Consider the following 14,868-nt stretch of genomic DNA (forward strand, 5'->3'; position numbering starts at 1 on the left):
GCCGTGTCTGAAGCTTACAGGACATCTGACTCTTTATCTGCTTGTGTTCACCCTGACCCCACTGGTTCATGATTAGAATTCTAGACAACAGTGAAGACTGACAACTGCACAAGCAAGAGAAATGTAGGTACGTATAGAAATGCTTGTTTCTAAATACTAGCACCACACAGATAGTGCCCCTTCAATAATTACTGGTACACCGTGCCCTAAAAAATAACTGCACCCAGGAAACACTAATAGTGTAATAATGTCCCCCAAAAATAATTGCGCCATGTGCCCCCCACAGTAACAGTGCTCCCCAAAGTCCCACCAATAGAAAAAATTATCTACCAGAGCGCATAGTGTTAACAGTACCCACAATAGTAATAATGCTACCATGTTCCTCATAGTCCTCCAGTAGTAATAACTCTTATATTATTGTGTGCCAGTACAAAAATACCCCCTTATAATATGTGCCAGTACAAAAATACCCCATTAAAATGCATGCCAGTACCAAAAATGCCCTCTTAGTGCCCCCAGTAGAGCCAGCATCCCTATACTGCCTCCCAATATTGTGTGCCAGTACAAATTGCCCCTATTTTGTGCCTCCAATAGATGCCTCCATAGTGCTCCCCCACCCATAGTGGCCCAACAGCATGCGACCGCTGTGACCCCTATAGCTTCGCCCCTGGTCCCCGGCCTCTCTGAGGTGCCCTGCAAGTGAAGAGGACTGCAGGAATGAGGCGAGGGGAGTATATTTTAAAGAGGGGGTCACCCAGAAGATCTGCCTGCTCCTCCAGGACTCTACAGGTACGGATTTACAGAACATACAGGGTTTGCGGAGTATGAGGCGACAACCCGTACGGATGCTGTATGATCCTACTGTACGCAGTCTGCATGGCTCTGCACAGAGTCGTAGTAAACCTGGAATGTAACTGCGCGTTGCACAAGGGATCGGCTTAATCTACTGTAAATAGAAGGCGTCATAGCTCCTGCGCTCCGCCATCCACACATGGCGGTTTTGTTTATTCTCAGCTGGAGGTCTGTAATCCGCAGGTTTATGGCTGATATTACCTGTTCTATCAACATTTCAGCTGCGGAGCTCGCACCGCCACAAATTAGGGATTTTGCCTTTTTTTAACCTTTAAATACCCACTGAACCTAAAGACTGTACAAGCGTGTGCAGCTGCATATAGTCACATAGACAACATTTCTTGACAATGGCTCTTGACAATGCTCTGAAGTGGGGAGGGTGCCTGGTTCATAGGAAAAGGTCAGAAATTGATTGAAACACCACTGAAATGGGGACTGCGTAGCGCGGAACAGCCTCCAACATCAGGCTGCGAAAAGCCTCAGTGTCCACAAGCCTAAATGGCAACATTTCCAGGGCCAGTCATTTAGAAAGCTGCATATTTAGTGCTATGGCCTGTGGGTGGGTGGCTGGGTATTTGCGCTTGCGTTCAAAGGCCTGGGGTAAGGACATTTGTACGCTGCGCTGGGACACAGAAGGGGGTGTGGTCGCTGATGGTGCTTGTAAAGGTCCAGGTGCAGTGCGGGAGGCATCCGGGCCTGCGCCTTCAACAGGGGATTGGCCAGCACGTAACACAGGGGAAGAGAAAGCATTGGTGTGACCCGCAGACACAGATTGTGGACCCAAGCCCACCTATTAGGGTGCTTTGATGCCATGTGGCGGATCATGCTGGTGGTGGTGAGGTTGCTAGTGTTCATGCCCCGGCTTATTTTGGTACTGTACAGGTTGCAAATTACAATTCTTTTGTCGTCTGCACTTTCCTCAAAATAGCGCTAGTGCGGAACACCTACTTCTTGGCAAGGGAGATTTCCGCAAGGGGGTGCTCCGGGGAACAGTTGCGGGCCTGTTTTCTGTGGCCCGCATTCTCCCTTTTGCCAACCCACTGCCTCTTCCAGCCTGTTGCGGTGCTGCAGATCCCTCCACCTCTGTACTGCTGTCCTCGCTCGGCTTGCCACGTTCCCAGGTTTGGTCAGTGGCTTCATCGTCCACCACCTCCTCTTCAATTTTCTCACTCTGATCATCCTCCTGACTTATTGACCTAACCACAACCTCACTTATTGGCAACTGTGTCTCATCCTCTTCATCAACCTCTTGAGACAGTAATTGCCGTTGACTTATTGGCAACTGTGTCTCATCATCATCATCCACCTCATTAAACAGTAATTGCCGTTCCCCACTGTCATCTTCTTGTGATTGTGGATGCTCAAGAGTTTGGGAATCAGGGCACAAGATCTGTCCCTTTTCAAGCTTGCTTGGCGAAAACAGCTCCTCGGAATATCCGAGTGTGGGATCACTTGTTTGGCAAGACTATCCATGGTGGGAGGAAGGAGGATCAGGGTGAGGATTCTGTTGACCAGACTCTTGGCTACTGAGACTGGACTTGGTGGAAGACAGGGTGGTGCTTAACCGACTGGAAGCATTATCTGCTGCAATCCAACCGACCACCTGGTCGCACTGGTCTGACTTCGAGAGTGGTGTCCTGCGCCGCCCTGCAAACTGGAACATGAAGCTAGGTATCTCTGGCAGCAGGCTGTCACGGATGAAGTTAGCAGATAGCTGGAACATATAAATAAATGAGCGACTGGCTTGATCCCAAACTAAGGAGCTTATAGGTGAGCCCTATAAAACCCTAAGAGCTCTCCCTGACTGCTATGCACATGCAAGGGTCTGTATGGTAGACGATTGCATGCCCACGTACCTAAGACTGTGTGACACCTGAAAACCCTATAATAGTGAGGGGACACGACCACCGGCTCCCTGCACTTAATACGGACGGAGTCAGGGTCACCTAGAATCAAGCCAGCAAGGAAACACAATGAAGTAAATGACTTATCTGAACAAACAGCAGAAGCAGCCTCCAGCAGTAAACACCTCATCCAGGAAGTAGTATAAACCGCAAAGTGAGGCAGTATGGGAGGGATTATAAAGGAAGACGATTAGTCGAAATAAGTGACACCTGGCAGAAGGAAAGGAGATGAGAAAGTGAAACCAAAACAATGAACATCATACAAGAGGTAGAGAAGAACGTCTGCCAGATCTTCTCACAGAACTGGCGGTGACACAGACACAGTTTCAACGCGCCCAGGGCCACGGCCTCTGTGTTTACCATTAGCAGCTCGGCTACTTCCCCGTCCCTTACTGCTCGCCTTCCGCATATTAAATGGTATATATGCTTGAAAGCATATCACACGTACAGTAGCGTAGGATTTGGAAGTGTATGCGGAAACAAATTTGAAAAGGTATTTGGGATGTGGAAACGTCACACAGGAGATATACCACAGATGATGACAATGCTGTCAGCAACGGCTAATGAAAAATTACAGAGAATGTCACAGGTATTTGGGATGAGGAAACCCAGGAGAGGTACCCCAGGTAATGTCACTGTCCGCAGCGTCTACGGAAAAAGTACACTGTATGTCAGATATCTTTTGGATGCGCACACTTTACTCAGGAGTAGAGATGTCGCAAACATAAAATTTTCCGTTCGCGAACGGCGATCACAAATTTTTGTAAATGTTCGCGAACGGGCGAACCGGGCGAACCGCCATTGACTTCAATAGGCAGGCGAATTTTAAAACCCACAGGGACTCTTTCTAGCCACAGTAGTGATGGAAAAGTTGTTTCAAGGGGACTAACACCTGGACTGTGGCATGCCGGAGGGGGATCCATGGCAAAACTCCCATGGAAAATTACATAGTTGACGCAGAGTTGGATTTTAATCCATAAAGGGCATAAATCACCTAACAATCCAATTTTTTTTTGAACAACGTGGTTTAAAACATCCAGTGTGTGTATACGATCAGGTATGATGTTGTATCGATCAGGTAGTGTAAGGGTTACGCCCGCTTCACAGACATTGACAGACCAAACTCCCCTTTTAATGCACCGCAAACAACCGCAAACAGTCCATTTGCCCAACTGCAAACTCCCCATTTGCACAAGGTTGGATACCAAGCTAGCCATGTCCCGTTGATGTCATTGAAGGTTTCTTCTTCCACCCAGCCACGTACTACACCAAGGGTCCCCGAAAGGTGAATTGAATTGATTTTTCGAACGGGGAGATGGTTAAAAAAACGCTGGCTCCCTCCCCTTTGTTTTAATCCACGGTCACTGCGTCTGCACCGTGCAATTTACTGTCACACCTGATATGAGTGGTATTTTCTGTAGTTCTCTTCTCATCAGTTTAATCCCTGTTACATCCCATATCAGGGATTGCCTTTTGTGAAAAAAAAATTTTAGGCCGGGTACCTTTCACTGCCTTCACAGTGACAGACCAAACTCTGATACACCAAACTGAATTGATTTTAGGAACCGGGAGATGGAAAAAGCAGCTTGGTCGGTCCTCTTACTCCCAAGTTGGGGCACTGCGCGTGCACGGAGCAATGTACTGTGACACCCTATATGAGTAGTGTCTTAACTAGTACTATGCCTATCATTTTAATCCCTGTTACGTCCCCTCGTCGAATTGATTAACCATTGTCGAATTAACGAACCATTACGACATCCTGGAATAATTTAGTTCTGAGCTCTGTACTTGCTTTGTATTGGAGTTGATGGGAATTTTTTTAATTGTCTGCATTATTTCTAATAAACTTTTAAGAGACTTTATTATGATTTTTTTATTGTATTAAAAACCCATACAACTTTAAAAATAAAGAAGAAAATTAATGTTTTTTCTATGAAAAATTATCCAGCCGATCGCTTTTGGTCTGATCATAATGAAGCAACGGCCTTATCATCTGGGGTGTGGCAACATTGCCAACACACTCATAGAGGTGATGATCGCTTCATTGTGATACGCAAGCCCCTTCACCATGACAAGGTAACGATCACGAAGGGGAATTGACACATGTATGTGCCTTTTTTTTTTGTTTTGTTAATGCAGCCACAGTGCAGCACCAGAGGCCAGAAAAATTAGGCATGTACACATGCCTGAAAAATAATGGTATTGTTGCAGCCGCTGTTGTAGCAGCAGCCGGAAAAATTGATGTTTTCCAGGCAGAAAGGTGACTAAAACATTGCGGCTTGAACCCTAGTTGGTGGCGGAGAATTCACGAAAGTCATCCGGTATGCAGACATTAAATACAGCAGCGTGGGGACCATTTTGAGGCCAAGGCATTTCCGCCACTTTCTGCTTATACCGGGGGTCTAGTAGCGTGGCCACCCAGTACAGGTCGTTCTCCTTCATCCTTTTTATACGAGGGTCCCTCAACAGACATGACAGCATGAAAGACCCCATTTGCACAAGGTTGGATGCCGAGCTACTCATGTCCCGTTCCTCGTCCTCACTGATGTCATTGATGGTCTGTTCTTCCCCCCAGCCACGTACAACACCACGGGTCCCAGATAAGTGACAACAACAAGCACCCTGGGATGCCTGCTGTGGTTGGTCTTCCTCCTCCTCAAAGCCACCTTCCTCCTCTGACTCCTCTTCCTCACACTCCTCTTCCAGCGTTGCCGCAGGTCCAGCAAGCGATGATGACAAGGCTGTTTCTGGTGGTGATGGTGACCACAACTCTTCCTCTTCCTCTTCACGCTCATCTACAGCCTGATCCAGCACTCTTCGCAGGGCACGCTCCAGGAAGAAAACAAATGGGATGATGTCGCTGATGGTGCCTTCGGTGCGACTGACTAGGTTTGTCACCTCCTCAAAAGGACGCATGAGACTACAGGCATTGCGCATGAGCGTCCAGTAACGTGGCAAAAAAATTCCCAGCTCCGCAGAGGCTGTCCTAGCACCCCGGTCATACAAATACTCATTGACAACTTTTTCTTGTTGGAGCAGGCGGTCGAACATTAGGAGTGTTAAATTCCAACGTGTCGGGCTGTCGCAAATCAAGCGCCTCACTGGCATGTTGTTTCGCCGTTGGATATCTGAAAAGTGCGCCATGGCCGTGTAGGAACGCCTGAAATGGCCACACACCTTCCTGGTCTGTTTGAGGACGTCCTGTAAGCCTGGGTACTTAGACACAAAGTGTTGTACGATGAGATTCAACACATGTCCCATGCAAGGCACATGTGACAACTTGCCAAAATTTAATGCCGCCGACAAATTGCTTCCATTGTCACACACCACTTTGCCGATCTCCAGTTGGTGCGCGGTCAGCCACTGATCCACCTGTGCGTTCAGGGAGGACAGGAGTGCTGGTCCGGTGTGACTCTCTGCTTTCAGGCAAGTCAACCCCAAGACAGCGTGACACTGCCGTATCCGGGATGTTATTCTAGCACTGTATGGCTGTGTTATTCTAGCACTGTATGGCTGTGTTATTCTAGCACGGTATGGATGTGTTATTCTAGCACTGTATGGCTGTGTTATTCTAGCACTGTATGGCTGTGTTATTCTAGCACTGTATGGATGTGTTATTCTAGCACTGTAAGGATGTGTTATTCTAGCACTGTATGGCTGTGTTATTCTAGCACTGTATGGCTGTGTTATTCTAGCACTGTAAGGATGTGTTATTCTAGCACTGTATGGATGTGTTATTCTAGCACTGTAAGGATGTGTTATTCTAGCACTGTATGGCTGTGTTATTCTAGCACTGTATGGATGTGTTATTCTAGCACTGTAAGGATGTGTTATTCTAGCACTGTATGGCTGTGTTATTCTAGCACTGTATGGATGTGTTAGTCTAGCACTGTATGGATGTGTTATTCTAGCACTGTATGGATGTGTTAGTCTAGCACTGTATGGCTGTGTTATTCTAGCACTGTATGGATGTGTTATTCTAGCACTGTATGGATGTGTTAGTCTAGCACTGTATGGATGTGTTAGTCTAGCACTGTATGGCTGTGTTATTCTAGCACGGTATGGATGTGTTATTCTAGCACGGTATGGATGTGTTATTCTAGCACGGTATGGATGTGTTATTCTAGCACTGTATGGATGTGTTATTCTAGCACTGTATGGCTGTGTTATTCTAGCACGGTATGGATGTGTTATTCTAGCACTGTATGGCTGTGTTATTCTAGCACGGTATGGATGTGTTATTCTAGCACTGTATGGATGTGTTATTCTAGCACTGTATGGCTGTGTTATTCTAGCACGGTATGGATGTGTTATTCTAGCACGGTATGGATGTGTTATTCTAGCACGGTATGGATGTGTTATTCTAGCACTGTATGGATGTGTTATTCTAGCACTGTATGGCTGTGTTATTCTGGCACTGTATGGATGTGTTATTCTAGCACTGTATGGATGTGTTAGTCTAGCACTGTATGGATGTGTTATTCTAGCACTGTATGGATGTGTTAGTCTAGCACTGTATGGATGTGTTAGTCTAGCACTGTATGGCTGTGTTATTCTAGCACTGTATGGCTGTGTTATTCTAGCACTGTATGGATGTGTTAGTCTAGCACTGTATGGCTGTGTTATTCTAGCACGGTATGGATGTGTTATTCTAGCACTGTATGGCTGTGTTATTCTAGCACTGTATGGATGTGTTAGTCTAGCACTGTATGGCTGTGTTATTCTAGCACGGTATGGATGTGTTAGTCTAGCACTGTATGGCTGTGTTATTCTAGCACTTTATGGATGTGTTATTCTGGCACTGTATGGATGTGTTATTCTAGCACTGTAAGGATGTGTTATTCTAGCACTGTATGGATGTGTTATTCTAGCACTGTATGGATGTGTTAGTCTAGCACTGTATGGCTGTGTTATTCTAGCACTGTATGGATGTGTTATTCTAGCACTGTATGGATGTGTTATTCTAGCACTGTATGGCTGTGTTATTCTAGCACTGTATGGATGTGTTATTCTAGCACTGTAAGGATGTGTTATTCTAGCACTGTATGGCTGTGTTATTCTAGCACTGTATGGCTGTGTTATTCTAGCACTGTATGGCTGTGTTATTCTAGCACTGTATGGCTGTGTTATTCTAGCACTGTATGGATGTTATTCTGGCACTGTATGGATGTGTTATTCTAGCACTGTATGGATGTGTTATTCTAGTACTGTATGGCTGTGTTATTCTAGCACTGTATGGCTGTGTTATTCTAGCACTGTATGGATGTGTTATTCTAGCACTGTATGGATGTGTTATTCTAGCACTGTATGGATGTGTTATTCTAGCACTGTATGGCTGTGTTATTCTAGCACGGTATGGATGTGTTATTCTAGCACGGTATGGATGTGTTATTCTAGCACTGTATGGATGTGTTAGTTTAGCACTGTATGGCTGTGTTATTCTAGCACTGTATGGCTGTGTTATTCTAGCACTGTATGGATGTGTTATTCTAGCACTGTATGGATGTGTTATTCTAGCACTGTATGGATGTGTTAGTCTAGCACTGTATGGCTGTGTTATTCTAGCACGGTATGGATGTGTTATTCTAGCACTGTATGGATGTGTTATTCTAGCACTGTATGGATGTGTTATTCTAGCACTGTATGGATGTGTTAGTCTAGCACTGTATGGCTGTGTTATTCTAGCACGGTATGGATGTGTTATTCTAGCACTGTATGGATGTGTTATTCTAGCACTGTATGGATGTGTTAGTTTAGCACTGTATGGATGTGTTATTCTAGCACTGTATGGATGTGTTATTCTAGCACTGTATGGATGTGTTAGTCTAGCACTGTATGGCTGTGTTATTCTAGCACTGTATGGCTGTGTTATTCTAGCACTGTATGGATGTGTTATTCTAGCACTGTATGGATGTGTTATTCTAGCACTGTATGGATGTGTTATTCTAGCACTGTATGGATGTGTTATTCTAGCACTGTATGGATGTGTTATTCTAGCACTGTATGGCTGTGTTATTCTAGCACGGTATGGATGTGTTATTCTAGCACTGTATGGATGTGTTAGTCTAGCACTGTATGGCTGTGTTATTCTAGCACTGTATGGCTGTGTTATTCTAGCACTGTATGGATGTGTTATTCTAGCACTGTATGGATGTGTTATTCTAGCACTGTATGGATGTGTTATTCTAGCACTGTATGGATGTGTTATTCTAGCACTGTATGGATGTGTTATTCTAGCACTGTATGGCTGTGTTATTCTAGCACTGTATGGATGTGTTATTCTAGCACTGTATGGATGTGTTATTCTAGCACTGTATGGCTGTTTTTCATGGTTCTATAGACTGTGCTGTTACTCTTATCTGGCCATGGTATGGCTGTGTTGTGTGAGCACTATGCACAGTACTTTTATACCGGCTTTGTATGGCTGTGTTATGTATAGCACTGTTATTAGGACACTATGTTGCTTTGTCTTTTGGCAATAGACCTTTTTTCCCATCATTTTTAGCTGTACAATTTTCACCATTCATTTATAGCGCTGTAGATAATATATTCCGTACATTTCCCATACCCCTCAGCTCCTTTCCTGCTGTAAGTGCAAGTTTTTAAATGCAAATATTTTACGACCCCATAGGCTTTAATGATAGCCTGACCGATGTGAAAGGCATCTGTGGCTAATCCTTCGGGAGCGTGGCGTTGGATCTCCTTCCAAACCAAAATGAAATCACACATTCCCTAATTGCTTTACCATGAGAGGGTCAGCAGCATCCCTGCCAGCTTCGCTCTCGCTGCCCACTGCTAAACGTATGGAGGACGCCGCAGCGGATGACAGGTTCCCTATAAAGACAAAAGGTATAGAGAAAAGCAAAAACCAAAAAGTGAAATCTCCTGGATTAAAAATTGTCCCCCTGCAGGGGATGAGTGTGGGAAATGAAGATGTCTGATTAATGTAAAAGGCAAATCCCCTCAAAAGTGTCTGGGGCCAGAGGAGCAACTTGAAACAATATGACTGAAAATGACTGTAGCACCGAGCAACTGCAAAAGTGCCAGTGACAGGTGATATGGTTAACATTGCATCATGACTTATATTATACAGTTTACTCCAGTCACACCCAGAGCTGCAATCAGGGGATCGTGAGGCTGAAGTGCAGGACTTTGCTCTGGCCCAGCCTGGGGTGCAGCAATGTCAAGTGAGTCAATGAACCACTGAGTGAGAGTTACACAAATGAAACGCGTAAGCGTAGTTTTCCTTACAGCTGTCTGTCACAAACTTACCAGTCCGGGCTCCAGCGGCGAGACCTCCAGCTTCTGCGCCAGGAAAGACGCGCTGCAATGCCATGCCTGGTGACGCGACCGCATCCTTAGTAACAGGATGCAATGCTCTGCTTCTCCCCGCTGCGGGCGTGTGTTGGAGGAGACTAGCAGTGGGCTGATTGCTCAGCTGCTCTATCCCTGTGTGTTATGTCCTGACTGATGGAGCGCCGAGTCATGGATCTATCATGTTCTGATCCTGGGACTCGGCGCTCTATTTAAACCCCTTCCTGGCCATACACCAGTGCCAGTTCTAGGTTTGCATTCCCTAGCTGTGCTCCCAGTTCTGTTCTGTGTGCATTTGGATTGCTTATTGGATTGACCTCAGCTCGCCTTTGACCACTCTCTGTCTCGTGATTTGGTTCTGTGTTTCCCGTCTGGTTCTGATTTCGGCGTGGCTATTCTGACTACCCTCTGTCATCTGCTTTGGTACTGCATTGTCCACCCGGTTCTGACCCATTCCTATAGGACTTTGTCTTTGTGCAGTTTCTTCTCTGTGTATGTGTCTGTCTTGCACTGTAGCAGAGCAGGGAACATCAACCAGTTGCAGACCTGCCGTCTAGAGCTTGCACTAAAAGTAGGCAGAGAAAGCGGGCTGGGGCACGGTTAGGGCTCACTGTCCGTGTGTTCCTGCCTACTGTGCTGACAATGTCTTTGTTGGATTGTAAAGAGTAACTAAACTTTATTAAATGTTCCAAATGCCTTAAAAATCATTTTTCTAATATACTTTATTAACAGATTTTGCCTTTTTACTAAAGAAATTGCCAGCCATAGTCGTGATTTCTAGTGCACTTTAAATTCATCACATTCGCACTTTGCTGACTTCACAGTGGTACACGGAGTATGGATTTCTTGCACTGTAGGAGCACACGTGGCTGCTCCCGCCTGTGGCCACTCCTGGCATACCACAAATGATGCCAGAGCAGAGCGGGCACAGGCAGATACAGCCATGTGTGCTCCTGCCCATACACTGCTACAGTGCAAGGATCTGTGCTCCATACACTGCTGAGAAGTCAGTGATGTGTGAATATAATGAATGTAAAGTGCAGTACAATCCAGGACTTTAGTAAGAAGGTAAAATTAAATAAGAAAAAATAGAAAATTTGAAAAAAGTTTAAAAAGTTCAATAAAAGTTGAGTTAATCTTTAACCTATTCCAAATAAAAATTATTTGTGATTGTGACTCCTGGACGGCTTACCAACAATTGCTGCATTTCAGCTGCACTGCACTGAAACATGAGACAAGCAGAATGGTGCTTTGGGTGTGACTGGAGTATAATATGATATCAGTGTTATATCAAGATTTAAACTCTGAAATATCATAACATTGTTAGTTAAAAGTGTAGTTTTGGGGCACTTTATATAGAGGCTGTCTACCTGGGGCACTGTACAGGTGAAACTTGAAAATTTTTAATATACTGTAGTGAAAAAGTCTATTTATTTCAGTAATGCAAATTAAAATTAGAATATAGTGAAAAAGTCAATTTATTTCAATAATGCAAATGAAAAGTAGTAATTTTTCGAGTTTCACCTGTATATGAGGCCTCTCTCTACTTGGAAAGGAGGGTCTCATTCTTGTTGGGGAAATGTGTGTAGGGGATATTTCTAGCTGTCTAGCTTTTTATTTAGGCACTGTATATGGGGGGTCTCTCTTTACTCAGGGCACTCTATATCGGGCTTTCTCTAACTCTGGTACTCTATATGGGGGTCTCTCTTTACCCAGGGCACTGTATATGGGGGCTTTACCTAACTCTGGTACTGTATATAGGGGTCTCTCTTTGCTCAGGATACTGTATATGGGGGCTTTCTATAGCTCTGGTACTGTATATTGGGGTTCTTTTTACTTTCTATGGTTTGAGCACTGTATATGGGGCTCTGTTTACCTGGGGAGCTCTATATGACGGCTCTCTCTACTTGCAACAATGTATAAGTGGAGTCTTTCTACTTGGGACACTGTATATAGGGGATCTTTCCACAACTGTATATGGAGGCTCTCTAGCTGAAGCACAGTAAATAGGGCCCCTATCTATCTAGGAACTGTGTATGGGGGTCTCTCTTTACTCAGGGCGCTGTATATGGGGGCTTTCTGTAGCTCTGGCACTGTACATTGGGGCTCTCTCTACTTTGGTCAATGTACAGTACAGACCAAAAGTTTGGACACACCTCATTCAAAGAGTTTTCTTTATTTTCTTGAAGCTCATCAAGAGAATGCCAAGAGTGTGCAAAGCAGTAATCAAAGCAAAAGGTGGCTACTTTGAAGAACCTAGAATATGACATATTTTCAGTTGTTTCACACTTGTTTGTTATGTATATAATTCCACATGTGTTAATTCATAGTTTTGATGCCTTCAGTGTGAATCTACAATTTTCACAGTCATGAAAATAAGGAAAACTCTTTGAATGAGAAGGTGTGTCCAAACTTTTGGTCTGTACTGTATATAGGTGATCTCTCTAGCTGTGCATACAGAAAGTAGATCTTTCTCTACCTGGGGTACTGTATATAGCGTCTCTTTCTACCTGTGGCACTATATATAGGTAGAGAGAGACGCTATATATAGTGCCACAGGTAGAGACCCTATATATAGTGCCACAGGTAGAGACCCTATATATAGTGCCACAGGTAGAGACCCTATATATAGTGCCACAGGTAGAGACCCTACCTGTGGCACTATATATAGGGTCTCTCTCTACCTGTGGCACTATATATAGCGTCTCTCTCTAACTGGGGCACTATATATAGGGTCTCTACCTGTGGCACTATATATAGGGTCTCTACCTGTGGCACTATATATAGCGTTTCTCTCTACCTGGGGTACTGTATATAGCGTCTCTCTCTACCTGGGGCACTATATATAAGGTCTTTACCTGTGGCACTATATATAGGGTCTCTCTCTACCTGGGGTACTGTATATAGTATCACTCTCTACCTGGGGTACTGTATATAGCGTCTCTCTCTAACTGGGGTACTGTAAATGAAGACACTATTTCCTGGGCTAAGTAAGGCCCCTTGCACACAGGCGTCACGGATTTTGTCCGGATGCGTTGCGGGAAACCCGCGCGAGTGCGCACAAAATTTCAGTCAGTTTTGTCTGCGATTGCGTTGTTTAGTTTTTTTCCACGCGAGTGCAAAGGGTTTTAATGCGTTTTGCACGCGTGTGATAAAAAACTCACTGTGGTACCCAGACCCGATCCCAGACTTCTTCAGGTTTGGGTTCAGTATTGTGTAGATTTTATTATTTTCAATTATAACATGGTTCTAATGGAAAATAATAGCATTCTTTAATACAGAATGCTAAGTAAAATTTCCATTAAGTGTTAAAAAATCATAAAAAAATTACTCACCTCATCCACTTGATCGCGCAGCCGTTATCGTCTTCTTTCTTCTTCTTGCAGGACCTGCAAAAGGACCTGTGCTGACGTCATCGCGCTCACCACGTGGTTTGCAGGTCCTGCAAGAAGAAGAAAGAAGACGACAACGGCTGCGCGATCAAGTGGATGAGGTGAGTAATTTTTTAAATAATTTTTTAACGCTTAATGGAAATTTTACTTAGCATTCAGAATTAAAGAATGCTATTATTTTCCATTATAACCGTGTTATAATGGAAAATAATAATGTGAATGGACCTCATCCCGATTTATTATCATCTCCTTAGCAACCATCCGTGAAAATCGCATTGCATCCACACTTGCTTGCAGGTGCGATGCGATTTTAACGCAGCCCCATTCAATTCAATGGGGCCTGCGTTGCGTGAAAAATGCAGAATATAGAACATGCTGCATCACTTGTGCGTTGCGTGAAAAACATCGCTCATGTACACAGCCCCATTGAAATGAATGGATTCAGTGCGGGGGCAATGCGTTCACGTCACGCATCGCAAACGCGCGGAAAACTCGCCCCGTGTGAAAGGGGCCTAAAGCATGTTCTGCTGATCTGTATTTTGAGATAGAGGGTTAAGTTGAATTTTCCGTATTTGCCCTGGGACACCTATTCCCACCTCTGGCCATAGAACTAAAGCGACCAGCAAGCTACACTTTGATACATTGTTTCATGGCCCCCAGGCCGCAGATCTCTTACATGGTGGGCTCCTGATCATATAGCTGTGACCTGGGTCCCATCCTTCCCACATTGTTAATTATGAGCAGAAAGTTCATTAGGTGTGGACTGTAAATCCCATCGGATTGCCCCTCAGTAATGGGGCGAGCGGCGGTGGACGGGTCACTCGCCAGCTGTACGTCTGCAGGTATAAAACGCAGTGATGGCAGCTCCCAATAAACACAAACTTCTCACTTCCTTCAGGGAAAGACGAATCAGGAAATATCGGAGCCAGTGGGGATTATTCATCTTCTCTTCATTAAATTTACCTTCTTGTGCAAGTCCTAATGGATCCCAGGAATAATAACGTCCCTGTCTGCGCTTTATATCGTCCGGGAACCGACTCCGGTGCTGCAGCCAATTTGTCTCACTAATGGTGTTGATTTTAGCCTTTTGAGACTCTTCTCCCCTGGAGGCCTGATCCGGCGTTGAGGGGCAGCCATGGTATTTAAATTATTGGGGGGGGGGGGCCTTATTGTGCATACAGCTTGATTGTGAATGAAGTGAACCCTGTAATTTTCCCAATTTTTCTAGAGCCCTGAAGGGCAAATCTACTTGGTTATGAGATAGATCCTCCATTCCTCTAGTCATTTTTAGCTTTTTTTTCCCCACAAACAGCGCCACTTCTGTCCATAGGTTGTGTCCAGTATTGCAGCTCCAGTGAAGCAAATGGGACTGAGCTGCAATACCACACACAACCTGAGGACAAGTG

General features: G+C 44.8%; 1 long non-coding RNA gene across 1 annotated transcript in view; it reads left to right on the forward strand.

Moving 5' to 3' along the window:
- LOC120979328 overlaps positions 1-14,868 on the forward strand; it is a 32,302-nt gene continuing 17,434 nt past the window's right edge. The window contains exon 1 of the long non-coding RNA XR_005774270.1: positions 1-127. This is a non-coding gene — a long non-coding RNA (uncharacterized LOC120979328). The remainder of the gene's footprint in view (positions 128-14,868) is intronic.

The sequence above is a fragment of the Bufo bufo genome, chromosome 9 (assembly GCF_905171765.1).
Source record: "Bufo bufo chromosome 9, aBufBuf1.1, whole genome shotgun sequence".
In the NCBI taxonomy this organism is placed as follows: Eukaryota; Metazoa; Chordata; class Amphibia; order Anura; family Bufonidae; genus Bufo; species Bufo bufo.